Below are 18246 nucleotides of genomic sequence, written 5' to 3'. Positions count from 1 at the left end.
GGTTGTTTGGCCTGAGGCGACCCAGCACTGGAGCCTACCTTGCTCCTGGAAGGGCTAATGGCAGACTCTGGGAGGACTCACGCCAAGGAGTATTTCCCAAAACTTCTGCTACCAGTGTCGTTGTCCCCACAGTGAGCCACAGCCACTCCCCGCCTCTGCAGGAGACCCTCTAAAACTAGCAGGTAGGTCCGGTCATTCATCTACGGGGTCACTGCTCCTTCCCCTGGGTCCTGATGTGCACACTACTTTGTGTGTGCCCTCCAAGAGTGGAGTCTCTGTTGAGACTGAGTCTCTGAGTGCAGTTGAGACTCTGAGACTCTGAATGGAGTCACACAGACTCTGGGTCCTGTGAAGCTTCGATGCTTTGTGGTTCTAGATATCCTATAGGAGATGGTCCACAGCAGGTGAAGCTAACACTGTCAGTAGAGGTGGTGAAGCCAATGATCTGCAGTTCCGACTAGAGGTGCGATGTACATAGAGGACAAAATCATCTCATGTGAATGTAGTTAAGGCACGTTTAAGATGAATGCAGTAATGTTAATGCCTAACATCTTCTCTCTTGTGCCTCCTGTCAGGGACTCCATCCTCAGTTCCTGAGGCTCCTTGTAAGTCATGTACAGGGGAATGGAGAGAGGGCTCTGTCCAATCTGAGCCCTGAGTTAACCTGTGTGTATCTTAGGATAGTTTGTGTGTCTGTGGTGTCTGTTGTAACATCATCTCTTTCATTTCTGATTTATTTGGGCCCTCTCTTTTTTTTAAAAAACATACTACTGTTGTCTTTTATTCTTTACAGAAGTTTAATAAGTGTTTGATCTACTACCCTTACTCTATGTATACTTTTTGCAGTGAGATTTTTACTTTTGTTTGTTTTCTTGTTACTATCAATAGTTAGTGAGACTTCTTTTAAGCTACCTTCAACATTGCTTATAAAGCTGCTTTATTAGTGATGACAGAGGCTTAATGGAAGTTGTGTTCTGGTTGTAAATTAGAATGCAGTGTGCCAGCAAAAAGCCCCTTAAGTTTATGTCTCATTGCTTCTTGTTCTCTTTTTAATTTAATTTTTATTTTTTATCACAGAAAATTTGATTATAATGTTTTGTTTGTTCTAAGTGTGCAAGATGTGGTTCTTTCACAAATATACATGTATCTATTCTTCTTCAGATCCTTTTCCCATGTATGTTATGACACAATGTTGAGTAGTCTTCTCTTGGTATTCCGTATGTCTTTGGTGATTATATATTTCACATGTGTTTGTATATCTCTGTTAACCACAATATCCTAATGTATCCAATCCTCACACCTGTCCATTTGGTGAACCATAAGTTTGTTTAAGGAATCTGTGATTGCCTTTCTCTGTGGAAATATATTCATTAGTATCAATTTTTAGCTAATGCATATAAGTGATATAATAGGATATGTGTCTTTTATTGTTTGATTTAGTACGATTTGCCTGATTACCTCTAGACTCATCTATGGTGCTGCAAATGGCATTGTTTTATTTTTTTCCCTAGCTAGTATTCCATCTGTACATGTACCAGTTCTTCTTTGTCCACTCACTTCTTGATGAACTTTTTGGTTGCCTCCATGTCTTGGCTATTGTAATACTGCTGCAATGTACATTTGTCTGCCGGTGTCTTTCCAATTCTGTCTTCTTAGCTTATAGGCTCAGGAGTGGTCCTCCTGTATCATATGTTAGCTCAATGTTTACCTTTTAAAGACATCTCCATTCTCTTCTCATTAGTGGCTCTTTGCAGGTTACATCCCACTTAAAGTTGAGGGTATGCATTTCTCCACAACACCTTCAGCATTTATTGTTTGTAGTTTTCTTGTGGATGGATATTATGACTGGTGTGAGCTGATACCTTTTTGTGGTTGAATTTGCATGTGTCTCATAATCCGTTGAAATTGAGCTTTAAGGCATGTCCTTTTTATTTTTCAAACTGATTAGAGCTTAGTTCTTCAAAGTGTTTTCTTAAAGTATGAGTCACATTTTGAAATTTTTTGGCCATTACCTCCCTCAAGACATTTTGAGGGCAGGATTCATTTACACCCCTGCAGTACTTGTACACATGAAGTGACCATTAGCACAGGCTTTAAAGCTGCTTTTGCAGGTAATGACCAGAGGGCGGCAGCCTTTCTACGTTCCCCATGCTGGTACTAGGGAAACAGACCTTCCGGTCAGTGGTGTTCCTCAGTTATAAATTAGAGTGGAATGTGCCCGGATTAACCCACCAAAGCTGATGTTTCCTAACTTATGTTTGTTTTTGAAATTTAATTTATATTTTTTATTGAAGTAATATTCCATTGTGTACATGGACCACTTCTTCTTGGTGCATTCCTCTGTTGATGGACTTTTTCATTGCTTCCAAGTGTTGGCCATGGTAAATATTACTGGAGTGCAGGATTGCCAGCCAGTGACTTTTTGATTCTCATTTTCTCAGGTGATAGGCCGAGCAGTGGGTGTGACTGATTGACTGGTAGCTCAATGTTTCCCTTTTCAAAGCACCTCCACTGTGTTTTCATTAGTGGCTCTTACCACGTCCCCCTTAGAACCGAGGGTACGCATTTCTCCACAATCCCTTCAGCATTTCTTGTTTGCCGCATTTTTGCTAATGGCCATTCTGACTTCTGTGAGCTGATAGGTTTTTGTAATTTGGGTTTGCATGTCTTTAAAAATTCCTAAAATTCATCATTTTCCCACACCTTTTTATTCTCTGTTAAAAAAACAAAGAAAAAAGTGTGAGTACAATATACGTCTTTAAATTGTCTTCTTGGAAGGTTGCCCTCTTTTGAATTTTTGGTCGATTTTTGCCCCCAGGATTTTTTTGGAGTGCAGGTGTAATTTACAGGCCTGCGAGTTTGGTGAATATTTAGTGACCATTAGTACTGGGTTTAAAGCTGCTTTTTTGGGGAACGGCTACAAGGAGGCAGCATTTCTCCATTACCAAATCTGGGTACTAGGGCAGCAGAGCCTTTCTGGAAGTCGTGTTCCTAGGCTGTAAATTAGAATGGAATGTGCCAGGAGAAACGCCCATAAGTTTGTCTCATTACTTCTTGGTTTCTAAAATTTTTTAAATCGGAGTAATGATTAGAATATTGTTTGTCCTAGGTGTACACAACCTGGTTCATTTGTACATTATATACGTCTATTCATGTACAGATCCTCTTCCCGTGTTAAATATTACAGAGTGTTCCGTACACCTCCCTTGCTATATGGTCGGTCTTTTTGATATATGTATATAATATGTATGTGTATACGTATTGGAACGCTAATCTTAATTTATCCATTCTGCCCACCTTTCCGTTTAGATAAGCATAGTTTTTTTCTACATCTGTGCGTGTCTTTCTCTGTGGAAATATGTTCATTTGTGGCAGTTATTAGATAACGCCTATAAGTGATATCATAGGATATAGGTCTTTTGCTTTCCGACTTACCCCATGTTCTGTGATTATCTCCAAGCTCATCTATGGTGCCTCAAAGAGCAGTGTTTCATTGTTTTCCATGGCTAATATTCCATTGTGTACATGGACCACTTCTTCTTTATCCATTCATCTGTTGATGCAAATTGGTAACTTCACTGTCTTGGCTATTGTGAATAGGCTGCAGTGTAGCTTTTGCAGCCCGGGTCTTCTAGCTTCTGGTCTTCTCAGGTGAGAGGCCCAGTGGTGTGACTGCTGGATTGAGTGGTACCTCAATTTTTACTTTTAAAGGCAGCTCCTTTCTGTTCTCATTATTGGCTGTTACCACTTTACATCTCACCAGCAGCTAGAGGGTACACATTTCTCTAAAACCCCTTCCGTATTTATTGTTTGTAGACTTTTTGCTGATCGTTAGTTGACAGTTATGAGTTGAAAACTTTTTGTAGATTAGATGTTCATGAGTGTAATAATTCCTGAGATTGAGCTTTTATCCATTTTCCTTTTTTTTTAAAAAGAGAGTGAGTAAAAGTTACCTCTTCATACTATCTTCTTGAAACATTTGCCTGTTTTGAATTTTTTTTCCCTACCTCAGCACAGTTTTTTAGGGCAGGTGTCCTTTACAGCCCTGAGTCCTTGTGAATGTTAAGTGACCATTAGCTGTGGGCTTAAAGCCGCTCTTGCGGGAAATGGCCACAAGGCGGCAGCATTTCTACCTTTCCAACTCTGGGTTCTTGGGCAAGAGAGCTTCCCTGGAAATCGTGTTAGTAGGTTGAGAATTAGAGTGGAATGTGCCAGGGCAAACCCCCAAGAGCTTATATCTCCTTCTTGTTTGTTTTTTAAATTTAATTTTTATTAGTTATCAGAGCAAAGTTGATAAAAAATATTTTCTTTCTCCTAGGTGTACAGAATGTGGTTCATTATATCAATGTATCTGTCTATTCATGTTTGGATCCTTTCCCATGTCGGTTATTACAGAGTGTTGAGTAGACCTTTCTTGGTATTCCATAGGTATTTTGTGATTATATATTTCATATGTATTAGCACATGTCTCTTAACCCCCATATCCTAATTCATCCATTCCTTACACCTTTCCATTTGGTTAAACGTAATATTGTTTTCTTAATCCATGCTTTTCCTTGTTTTGGAAATAAGTTTGTGGGTATCAATTTTTTGGTAACACCTATAAGTGATGTCATAGGATATCTGTCTTTCAGTTTCTTTCGTATTTCAAGTTGGGTGATGATCTTTAGGTCCTTCTATGGTGGTGCAAACGGCACAGTTTCATTCTTTTCCATGGCTAATATTCCATTGTGTACATGGACCACTTCTTTTACATTTTTCTGTTGCTGGACATTTTGGATTCTTCCAAGTCTTATCTATGGTAAATGTTCCTGCAGTGTAGGATTGCCAGCCTGTGTCTTTTCCATTCTGCTCTGCTCAGGTGATAGGTGCATCAAAGGACCTACCAGATCACATGGTAGCTCAATTTTTACCCTTAAAGGGACTTCCATTATGTTCTCACTACTGGCTGTTACCAGTTTACATCCTCCCAGCAGCTAGAGAGTACACAGTTCTCTGAAACCCCTTCAGCATTTATTCTTTGTAGACTTTTTGCTGAAGATCATTCTGATGGCTATGAGGGGAACATTTCTGTAGATTGGATTTGTCTGGCTTTATTAATTGCAGATGTTGAGCATTTTTCAATTCCCTTTTATTTTAAAGAAAAAAAAAGACAAAATGTGCGTAAAATATGCCTCTTAAAATTAGCTTCTTGAAATGTTGACGTCTTTTGAATTTTCTGGTCAATATACGACCCCAGGATTTTTTTTGATGGCAGGTGTCATTTACAGGCGTGCAATTACTTTGAATATTAAGTGACCATTAGCGCTGCTGTATGAAACGGCCAGAAGGCAGCAGCACTTCTCCTTACCAAATCTTGTTACTAGGGAAACAGAGCCATAATGGAAGTTGTGTTGTAGGTTGTAAATTAGAATAGAATGTGCCAGGAAAAAGCCCCTTAAGTTTATGTCTCATTACTTGCTGTTCGTTTTTTTAATTTAATTTTTATTTTGTATCAGAGCAAATTTGATTACAATGTTTGGTGTGTTCTGGCTGTGCAAGATGTGATTCTTTTACACATACACATATGTCTATTTTTCTTCGGATCCTTTTCCCATGTAGGTTATGACAGAATGTTGAGTAGTCTTCTTTTGGTATGCCATAGGTCTTTGGTGATTACATATTTCACATGTGTTTGCATATCTCTGTTAAACCCAATATCCTAATGTATCCAATCCTCACACCTTTCCGTTTGGTGACCCATAAGTTTGCTTAATGAATCTGTGATTGCATTTCTCTGTGGAAATATCTTCATTGGTATAAATTTTTAGGTAACACCTATAAGTCATATCATAGGATATGTGTCTTTCGCTTTCTCACTTACTACCAGTTGCTGATTACCTCTGGACTCATCTATGGTGCTTCAAATGTCATTGTTTCATTTTTCTTCGTGGCTAATACTTCCATCTTTACATATACCAGTTCTTCTTTGTCCACTCATCTCTTGATGGACTTTTTGGTTGCTTCCATGTCTTGGCTATTGTAATACTGCTGCAGTGCAGTTTTGCTTGCCTGTGTCTTTCCAATTCTGTCTTCTTAGGTTATAGGCTGGGGAGTGGGCCTGCTGGATCATATAGTAGCTCAATGTTTACCTTTTAAAGGCACTTCCATTCTGTTCCCATTAGTGGCTCTTACCAGGTTACATCCCACTTCAAATTGAGGGTATGCATTTCTCCACAACCTCTTCAGCATTGATCATTTGTAGTTTCTTTGCTGATGGTTATTCTGAGTGGTGTAAGCTGATATCTCTTTGTGGTTGGATTTGCATGTGTCTCATAATCCTTTGAAATTGAGCTTTCAGGCATGTCCTTTAATTTTTCAAACTGTTATTACAGCTTACTTCTTCAAATTGTTTTCTTGAAATATGTGCCACATTTTGAAATTCTTTGGCCTTTAACTGCATCAAGACAGTTTGAGTGCAGGTTTCATTTACAGCCCTGAAGTACTTGTGCATATGAAGTGACCATTAGCACAGATTTCAAAGGTGCTGTTGCAGGTATTGGCCAGAGGTCGGCAGCATTTCTACGGTCCCCACTCTGGTACCTAGGGAAACAGACATTCCTGCCAGTGGTGTTCTTCACTTATAAATTAGAGTGCAATGTACCCTGATAAACCCCCAAAAGCTTATGTCTCCTTACTTATGTTTGTTTTTTAAATTTAATTCATATTTTTTAGGGACTAATATTCCATTGTGTACATGGACCTCTTCTTTGTGCATTTCTCTGTTGATGAACATTTTTGTTGCTTCCAAGTGTTGGCTATGGTAAATATTGCTGGAGTGCAGTATTGCCAGCCTGTGACTTGATTCTCCTTTTCTCAGGTGATAGGCCCAGCAGTGGGTTTGCTTCATTGACTGGTAGCTCAATGTTTACCTTTTCAAAGCACCCCCATTGTGTTTTCATTAGTGGCTCTTACCTTGTCCCAATTAGTACCGAGGGTACGCATTTCTCCACAACCCCGTCAGCATTTATTGTTTGCAGAATGTTTGCTCGTGGCTATTCTGACTGGTGTGAGCTGATAGGTTTTTGTAATTTGTATTTGCATGTCCTTAATAATTCCTAATGTTCAGCATCTTTCCACACCTTTCTCTTTAATTTGGGGGAAAAAAAAGAAAAATGTGTGAGTACAATATACCTCCTGAAATTGTCTTCTTAGAAGGTTTCCCTCTTTTGAATTTTGTGGTCGATTTTCGACCCCAGGATTTTTTTGAGAGCAGGTGTCATTTACAGGCCTGCAATGATTGTGAATATTTAGTGACCATTAACACAGGGTTTAAAGCTGCTGTTGTGGGAAACGGCCACAAGCGGCAGCATTTCTCCATTCCCAAATCTGGTTACTAGGGCAGCAGAGCCTTTCTGGAAGTCATGTTCCTAGGTTGTAAATTAGAATGGAATGTGCCAGGAAAAAACCCTGAAGTTTATGTCTCATTACTTATTGTTCCTTGTTTTAATTGTTTTAATCAGGGTAAAGATTAGAATACAGTTTGTCCTAGGTGTACATAATCTGGTTCATTTGTACATGATATATATCTACTCATGTACAGATCCTTTTCCCATGTAAAAGATAATAGAGTGTTTTGTAGACCTCCCTTGCTATGTGCTCGGGCTTTTTGATATATGTACTTAATCTGTATTTGTATAGGTATGGTAAACCTAATCTTAATTTATCCATTGCCACCTTTTCCTTTTAGTTATGCATAGTTTGTTTTTAAGTCTTTGTGTGTCTTTCTCTGTGGAAATATGTCCATTTTTGTCAGTTGATAGGTAACACCTATAAGTGATATCATAGGATATCTGTCTTTTGCTTACCAACTTACCTCATGTTCTGTGATTATCTCTAGGCTCATCTATGGTGCCTCAAAGAGCAGTGTTTCATTGTTTTCCATGGCTAATATTCCATTGTGTACATGGACCACTTCCTCTTTATCCATTCATCTGTTGACGGACATTTAGGTTGCTCCCATGTCTTGGCTATTGTGAATAAGGCTGCAGTGCAGATTTTTCAGCCTTTGTCTTCTGGATTCTGGTCTTGTCACGTGAGAGGCCCAGTGGTGAGCCTGCTGCATCGAATGGTAGCTCAATTTTTACTTTTAAATGCAGCTCCTTTCTGTTCTCTTTATTGGCTGTTACCACTTTACATCTCACCAGCAAGAGTGTTGAGTAGACATTTTTTGGTATTCCATAGGTATTTTGTGATTATATATTTCATTTGTGTTAGTACATGTCTGTTAACCCCCATACCCTAATTCATTCATTCCTTACACCTTTCCATTTGGTTAAAAATAATTTTGTTTTCTTAATCCATACGTGTCCTTCTCTTGGAAATATGTTCGTGGGTATCAATTTTTAGGTAACACCTATAAGTGATGTCATAGGATATCTGTCTTTCGGTTTCTTTCTTACTTCAAGTTGGATGATTATGTCTAGGTCCTTCTATGGTGGTACAAACGGCACTGTTTTATTCTTTCCATGGCTAATATTCCATTGTGTACCTGGACCACTTCTTCCTTGTGCATTCATCTGTTGATGGACATTTTGGTTGCTTCCAAGTCTTGGCTATGGTAAATATTGCTGTAGTGCAGGATTCCCAGCCTGTGTCTTTTTGACTCTTGTGTTCTCAGGTGATAGGCCCAGCAGTTGGGCTGTCAGATCATTTGGTACCTCAATTTTTTATTTTAAACGCACCGCCATTCTCTTCTCACTACTGGCTGTTACCAGTTTACGTCCCACCAGCAGATAGAGGGTACACAGTTCTCTAAAAGCTTTTCAGCATTAATTCTTTGTAGACTAGTTTGCTGATGTTCATTCTGACGGCTCTGAGGTGAACGTTTTTGTAGATTGGATTTGCATGGCTTTATTAGTTCCTGATATTGAGCATTTCTCCATGCATTTTTTTTAAACAAAAAGAAAGAAAAGACAAAATGTGCATAAAATATGCCTCTTGCTATTGTCTTTTTGAAATGTTGACGTCTTTTGAATTTTCTGGTCGATTTACGACCCCAGGATTTTGTCTGAGCCCGGTGTCCTTTACAGTCCTGCAAATATTTTCAATATTCAGTGACCGTTAATGCTGGGTTTAAAGCTGCTGTTTTGGGAAACGGCCACAAGGAGGCAGCATTTCTCCTTTACCAAATCTGGTTACTAGGGCAACAGAGCCTTAATGAAAGTCGTGTTCTAGGTTGTAAATTAGAATGGAATGTGCAAGGAAATGCCCTTTAAGTTTATGTCTCATTACTTGTTCGTTTTTTTTTTTTTTTTTTTTTTTTTGCCGTTTGCGGGCCTCTCACTGTTGTGGCCTCTCTCGTTGCGGAGCACAGGCTCCAGACATGCAGGCTCAGCGGCCATGGCTCACGAGCCCAGCCGCTCCGCGGCATGTGGGATCCTCTCGGACCGGGGCATGAACCCGTGTCCCTGCATTGGCAGGCACACCCTCAACCAGTGCACCACCAGGGAAGCCCACTTGTTTGTATTTTTAATTTAATTTTTATTTTTTATCACAGCAAATTTGATTACAGTGTTTTGTTTGTTCAAGGCATGCAAAATGTGGTTCTTTCACACATGTACATATATATCTATTCTTCTTCAGATCCTTTTACCAGACTACACCACGTTGAGTAGTCTTCTCTTGGTGTTCCGTAGGTCTTTGGTGATTATATATTTCACATGTGTTTGTATATCTCTGTTAACTCCAATATCATAATGTATCCAATCCTCACACTTTACCATTTGGTGAACCATAAGTTTGTTTAATGAATCTGTGATTGCCTTTCTGCGTGGAAATATCTTCACTGGTATCAATAATTAGGGAACACCTATAAGTCATATCATAGGATATGTGTCTTTCGCTTTCTCACTTACTACCAGTTGCATGATCACCTCTAGACTCATCTATGGTGCTGCAAATGTCATTGTTTCATTTTTTTCCTTGGCTAATATTCCATCTTTACATGTACCAGTTCTTCTTTGTCCACTCGTCTCTTGATGGACTTTTTGGTTGCTTCCATGTCTTGGCTATTGTAATTCTGCTGCAGTGCAGTTTTGCTTGCCTATGTCTTTCCAATTCTGTCTTCTTAGGTTGTAGGCTGAGGAGTAGGCCTGCTGGATCATACAGTAGCTCAATGTTTACCTTTTAAAGGCACCTCCATTCTGTTCCCATTATTGGCTCTTGCCAGGTTACGTCCCACTTCAAATCGAAGATATGCATTTCTACACAACCTCTTCAGCATTGATCGTTTGTAGTTTCTTTGCTGATAGTAATTCTGAGTGGTGTGAGCTGATACCTCATTGTGGTTGGATTTGCATACGTCTCATAGTCCTTTGAAATTGAGCTTTCAGGCATGTCCTTTTATTTTTCAAACTGTTATTACAGCTTACTTCTTCAAATTGTTTTCTTCAAATATGTGCCACATTTTGAAAGTTTTTGGCCTTTACCTGCATGAAGATATTTTGAGGGCAGGTTTCATTTACAACCATGCAGTACTTGTGCATATGAAGTGACCATTAGCACAGGTTTCAAAGGTGCTGTTGCAGGTATTGGCCAGAGGTCGGCAGCATTTCTACGTTCCCCAACCTGGTACCTAGGGAAACGTGCTAAGTGATATCTGGAGAGTGGGAGAGGATTAATAAATACCCTACCCTAAAGCGTACCCTAATACTAACCCTATTCCTAACCCATACACTAAGCTTAACTGAAACGCTAACTGTAACCCATACCCTAACCCTATCCTGTACTCTAACCCTAACCCATAACCGTACCCTAACCAGTAGCCTAAACAGTACCTGTTCCATAACCCTAACCCAACCCTGTTACCTTAACAAGTACACTAACCCTAAGCCGTACACTAACACTAACCCATACAGTAAGACGTACCCTAACCCTAACACGTAGCCATAACCTAAACTGTACCCTAACCCTCTCCTGTACCCTAACCCTAACCATAAACTGTACTCTAACCCATACCCTAATCCTAACCCGTACCCTAACACTAACCGGTACACTAACCCATACTCTAACCTTAAACCGTAACCATACCACAAAATGTACCCTAAACCTAACCCGTACCGTAATGCTAAACTTAACTCTAAACCATACTCTAACCTGTACCCTAATCCTAACCCATACCCTAACACTACACCATACACGAACGCGGACACTAACCCTAAACTCTAGCCATACCCTAAACTGTACCCTAAACCTAAACTGTACCATACCACTAATCCTAACCCTATCCTGTACCATAAACCATTCCCTAATCCTAACCCGTACACTAACACTAACCCATACGCTAACACGTACCCTAAACCTAACCCGTTACCATACACTAAACTGTACCCTAAACCATACATGTTCCCTAATCCAATCCCTAACCCTAACCCTTACCCTAAGCCTTAGCCTAACACGTACCCTTATCCTAACCCGTACATTAACACTAACCCGTAACCTAACATGAACCGTAATCCTAACCCGTTGTCGTACCCTAACCTGTACCCTAAACCGTACCCGTTCCCAATCCCTAAACCTAAACCTAACCATTACCCTAAGCCTAACCATAACCCGTACCCTAAACCTAACCCGTACACTAACACAAAACCATACCCAAACCCGTATCCTAACCACAATCCGTTGTGGTACCCCAACCTGTAAACTAAAACATACCCGTTCCCTAACCCTACCCGTAATCCTAACACTAACCCTTACTCTAACCCGTAACCTAACCTGTACATTAACACTAACCCGTACACTAAAAGGTACCCTAACTCGTTGTCATACCATAACTGGTACCCTAAACCACACCTGTATGCTAAACCTAACCCTGATCCTAACCCTAACCTTAACACTTAACCTTACCCTAAGCCTTACCCTAACCTGTACCCTAATCCTAACCTGTACACTAACATTAACCTGTACCCTAAACCGAAACCATTGTCGTACCCTAACCTGTATCCTAAACCATATATTTTCCCTAACCCTAAACCTAACCCTAACCCTAATCCTTACTCTAAGCCTTACCCTAACAAGTACCCTAACTCTAACACGTTTTCATACCCTAATCTGTTCCCTAAACTGTACCCATTCCATATCCCTAACCATAACCCTAACTCTAACCCTAAGCCTTACACTAAACCGTACCCTAATCCGAACCCATACACTAACAATAACCCGGACCCTAACACGTACCCTAACATTTTGTCATACCCTAACCTGTACCCTAAATCATACCTGATCCCTAATTGTAACCCTAACCCTTACCCTAAGCCTTACCATAACCCGTAACCTAATCCTAAACCATACACTAACACTAACCCATACCCTAACACGTACCCTAACCCTAAACCATTGTCGTATCCTAAAATGTATGCTAAACCATTCCCTAACTATAACCCTAACTCTAACCCTAACATTTACCCTAAGCCTTACCCTAAAGTGTACCCTAATCCTAACCCATACACTAACACTAACCAGGACCCTATATGAACCCTAAACCTAACCCTTTGTCGTACCCTAACCTGTACCCTAAACCATAGCTGTACCCTAACACAAAACCTAAACCTTACCCTAACCCTTACGCTAATCCTAGCCCAGACAATAACACTAACCCATACCCTAACATGTACCCTAAAACTAACCTGTTTCTGTACCGTAAACTGTACCCTAAACCGTACCCGTTCCCTAACCCTAACCCTTACTGAAATACTTACACTAACCCGTAACCTAATACTAACCCATATGCTAAACTTAACCCATACATTAACACTAAACCTTTCCCTAACACGTACCCTAACCCTAACCTGTTGTCGAACCCTAACCTGTAACCTAAACTGTACCCGTTCCCTAACCCTAACCCAAACTGTAACACTTACCCTAAGCCTTACCCTAACATGTATCCTAATCCTAACCCATACACTAACACTAACCCGTACCCTATCACGTACCCTAACCACAATTCGCTATTGTGCCCTAACCTGTAACCTAAAATGAACCCATTCACTAAAACTAACCATAACCCTAAACCTAACCCTTACCCTAACACGTACATTCACACTAACACATACAGTAACGTACCCTAACCCTAACTCATGGTTGTACCATAACCTGTACCCTAAACGGTACCTGTAAGCTAACCCTAATGCTAATCCTAACCCTAACCCTAACACTAAACGTAAACCTTACACTAACCCTTACCCTAACTGGTACCCTAATGCTAACCCATACACTAATACTAACCCTTATGCTAACACGTACATTAACCCTAACTCGTTGTCGTACACTAACGTGTACCCTAAAATGTACTTGTTCCCTAACCCTAACCCTTACCCAAAGCCTTACCCAAACACGTACTCTCATCCTAACCCAGACACTAACACTAACCCGTACCCTAACATGTATGCTAACCCTAAACTGTTGCATACCCTAACCTGTACCCTAAACCATACCCATTCCCTAGCGCTAACCCTAAACCTAACACTTACCCGAAGCATTAACCTAACCCATACCCTAATCCTAACCTTTACACTAACACTAAGCCGTACAATAACACGTACGCTAACCCTAAACAGTTGTACCCTAAACTGTACCCTAAACCGTACCCATTCCATAACCCTAACCATAACCCTAAACCTTACCCGAAGCCTTACCCTAAACTGAACCCTAATCCTATCTCGGACACTAACACTAACCCATACCCTAACACGTACGCTAACACTGAACCATTGTTGGACCCAAACCTGTACGCTAAACCGTACCCGTTCCCTAGCCCTAGCCCTAACCCTAACCCTAACCCTAACACAAACCCTAACCCTTACCCTTACCCGAAGCCTTAAACTAACCTGTACCATAATCCTAACCCGAACACTAACACTAACCCGTACCATAACACGTACGCTAACACTAAACTGTTGTCGTACCCTAACCTGTACCTTAAACCGTCCCTGTTCCCTAACCATAAACCTAACCCTAACCCTTACCCGAAGCCTTACCCTAAACGTAACCCATACACTATCACTAACCAGTACCCTAACACGTATGCTAATCTTAAACCGTTGGCCTACCCTACCCTGTACCCTAAACCGTCCCACTTCCCTAAACCTAACCCTAACCCTAAAACTTAACTGAAGCCTTTGCCTAACTTGTATGCTAATCCTAACCCGTACACTAACACTAACCCGTACCCTAACACGTATGCTAACCCTAAAACTTTTTTGTATCCTAATCTATACACTAAACCATCCCCCTTCCGTAAACCTAACCCTAACCCTAAACCTAACACTTACCAAAGCCTTACCCTAACCTGTACCATAATCCTAACCCACACACTAACACGAACACATACTTTAACACGTACGCTAAGCCTAAATCATTGTCGTAAACTGACCTGTACACTAAACTTTCCTTGTTCCTAAACAGTAACCCTAACCCTTACCCGAAGCCTTACCCTAACCGGTCACCTAATCCTAACCCGTACACTAACACTAACCCATACTCTAACACATACGCTCACCCTAAACAATTGTCATACCCTAACCTGTACCCTAAACTGTCCCCATCTCCTAACCCTAAACCTTACCCGAAGACTTACCCTAACATGTCCCCTAATCCTAACCCGTACGCTAACACTAACCCGTACCCTAACACATACGCTCACCCTAAACCGTTGTCGTACACTAACCTGTACCCTAAACCGTCCCCGTCCGCTAACCCTAACCCTTACCCGAAGACTTACCCTAACTCGTCCCCTAATCCTAACATGTACGCTAACACTAACCCCTACCCTAACACGTACGCTCACCCTAAACTTTTGTCGTACCCTAAAGTGTACCCTAGACCATCCCCGTCCCCTAACTCTAACATTAAACCTAACCCTAACCGTTACCCGAAGCCTTACCCTAATCCGTCCCCTAATCCTAACCCGTATGCTAACACTAAACCATGCCGTAACACGTAGGCTCACCCTAAACCATTGTAGTACCATAACATGTACCCTAAACCGTCCCTGTCCCCTAACCCTAACCCTTACCTGAAGCTTTACCCAAACCCGTCCCCTAATCCTAACCCGTACGCTAACACTAACCCATACCCTAACACGTATGCTCACCATAAATCGTTGTCGTACCCTAACCTGTACCCTAAATCGTCCCCTAAACCTAACCCTAACCCTAATGCTTACCTGAATCCTTACCCTTACCTGTCCCCTAATCCTAACCCGTACACTAATACTAACCCATTCGCTAACACGTACGCTCACCCTAAAAAATTGTACCCTAACCTGGACGCTAAACCGTCCCCGACCCCTAACCCTAAACCTAACCGTTACCTGAAGCCTTACCCTAACTGGTCCCCAATCCTAACATGTACACTAACACTAACCCGTACCCTAACACGTATGCTCACCCTAAAATTTGTCGTACCCTAACCTGTACCGTAAACTGTCCAGGTCCCCTCAACTAACCCTAATCATTAACCGAAGACTTACCCTAAACCGTCCCCAATCCTAAAACGTACACTAACACTAACCTGTACCCTAACACGTATGCTCACCCTAACCCATTGTCGTACCGTAACCTGTACCCTAAACCATCCCCATCCCCGTCTCCTAACCCTAACACTAACCCTTACCTGAAGACTTACACTAACCAGGCCCCTAATCCTAACCCGTACATTAACACTAACCCATACCCTAACACATACACTCACCCTATACCGTTGTTGTACCCTAACCTATACCCAAAACCGTCCCCGACCCCTAACCCTAGCCCTAGCCCTAACACTTACCAGAAGCCTTACCCGATCCCATCACCTAATCCTAACCTGTATGCTAACACTAAACCGTAACCTAACATGTACGCTCGCCCTAAACCGTTGTCATACACTAACCTGTACCCAAAACCGTCCTCCTTCCCTAAACCTAACCCTTACCCGAAGCCTTACCCTAACCCATCGCCTTATCCTGACCCGTACACTAACACTAACATGAACCCTAACACGTATGCTCACCCTAAAAACTTGTAGAACCCTAACCTGTACCCTAAACAGTCCCTGTCTCCGTCCTCTAATCCTAACTTTAACCCTTACCCGAAGCCTTACCCTAACCCGTCCCCTAAACCTAACCCGTACGCTAACACTAACCCATACCCTAACACATACGCTCACCCTAAACCGTTGTCGTACCCTAACCTGTACCCTAAACCATCCCTGTCCCCGGCCCCTAACCCTAACCCTAAACCTAATCCTTACCCGAGCCTTACAGTAACCCGTCCTCTAATCCTAACCCATACACTAACCCTAACCTGTACCCTAACACGTACGCTCACCCTAAACCGTTGTCATACCCTAACCTGCACCCTAAACCATCCCTGTCCCCTAACCCTAACCCTAACCATTACCCGAAGCCTTACCCTAACCCGTCCCCTAATCCTAACCCGTACACTAACCAGTAGTCTAACACGTACGCTCACCCTAAACCGTTGTGGTACCCTAACGTGTACCCTAAACCATCCCCGTCCCCTAATTAGCCATAACCCTAACCCTATCCCTAACCCTTACCCAAAGCCTTACCCTAACCCGTCCCCTAATACTAACCCGTCCCCTAATCCTAACCCGTACGCTAACACTAACCCGTACCCTAACATGACTGCTCACACTAAACCATGGTTGTACCCTAACCTGTACCCTAAACCATCCCCGTCCCCTAACCCTATCCCTTACCCGAAGCCTTACCCTAACCCGTCCCCTAATCCTAACCCATACACTAACACTTACCATAACATGTACGCTCACCCTAAACAGTTGTCATACCCTAACCTGTACCCTAAACCATCCCCGTGCCCGTCCCCTAACCATAACCCTAACCCTAACCCTAATCCTTACCCGAAGCCTTACCCTAACCCGTCCCCTAATCCTAACCCGTACGCTAACACTAACCCATACCCTAACACGTATGGTCACCCTAAATGGTTGTCGTACCCTAACCTGTACCCTAAACGATCCCCGTCCACTAACCCTAACTCTATCCCTAACCCTAACCCTTACCCGAAGCCTTACCCTAACCCCTCCCCTAATCTCAACCCGTACGCCAACACTAACCCGTACACTAACATGTACGCTCAACCTAAACCATTTTCATACCCTAACCTATACACTAAACTGTCCCTGTCCCCTAACCCTAACCCTTACCCGAAGTCTTACCCTAACCTGAACCCAAAACCTAATCTGTACGCTAACTCTAACCCATACCCTAACACGTACGCTCACCCTAAATCATTGTAGTACCCTAACCTGTACCCTAAACCGTCCCGTAACCCTAACCCTAACCCTAAACCTTACCCGAAGCCTTACCCTAATCCGTCCTCTAATACTAACCCATCCCCTAATCCTAACCCGTACGCTAACACTAACCTGTATCCTAACATGTACGCTCACCCTAAACCGTTGTCGTACCCTAACCTGTACCCTAAACTGTCCCCGTCCCCATCCCATAACCCTAATCCTAACCCTAACCCTAACCCTTACCTGAAGCCTTACCCTAACCCGTACCCTAATCCTAAACTGTACACTAACAGTAACCCGTACCCTAACACGTACGCTCACCCTAAACCGTTGTCGTACCCTAACCTGTACCCTAAATCGTCCCCATCCCCTAACCCTCACCCTAACCCTCACCCTTACACTAAACCGTCACCTAATCCTAACCCGTACGCTAACACTAAACCGTACCCTAACATGTAGGCTCACCTTAAACAGTTGTCGTACCCTAAACTGTACCCTAAACCGTCCCTCTCCCCTAACACTAACCCTAACCCTAACCCTAACCCTTACCCGAAGTGTACCCTAACCCGTCCCAAATCCTAACCCGTACCATAACACATACACTCACCCTAAACCGTTGTCTTACCCTAACCTGTACCCTAAACCTTCACCATCCTCTAACCCTAACCCTCACCCTAACCCTTACCCAAAGCCTTCCACTAACCAGTCCCATAATCCTAACCCATACGCTACCACTAATATATACCCTAACGTGTACGGTCACCCTAAATCGTTGTCGTACCCTAACCTGTACCCTAAACAGTCCCCGTCCCCTAACCCTAACCCTTACCCGAAGCCTTACCCTAACCCATCCCCTAATCCTAACCTGTACGCTAACACTAACCCATACCCTAACACGTACGCTCACCCTAAATCGTTGTCGTACCCTAACCTGTACCCTAAACC

Source organism: Leucopleurus acutus (genome assembly GCF_964270905.1).
Source record: "Leucopleurus acutus genome assembly, chromosome: 8".
In the NCBI taxonomy this organism is placed as follows: domain Eukaryota; kingdom Metazoa; phylum Chordata; class Mammalia; order Artiodactyla; family Delphinidae; genus Leucopleurus; species Leucopleurus acutus.
This window is presented reverse-complemented; position numbering follows the sequence as displayed.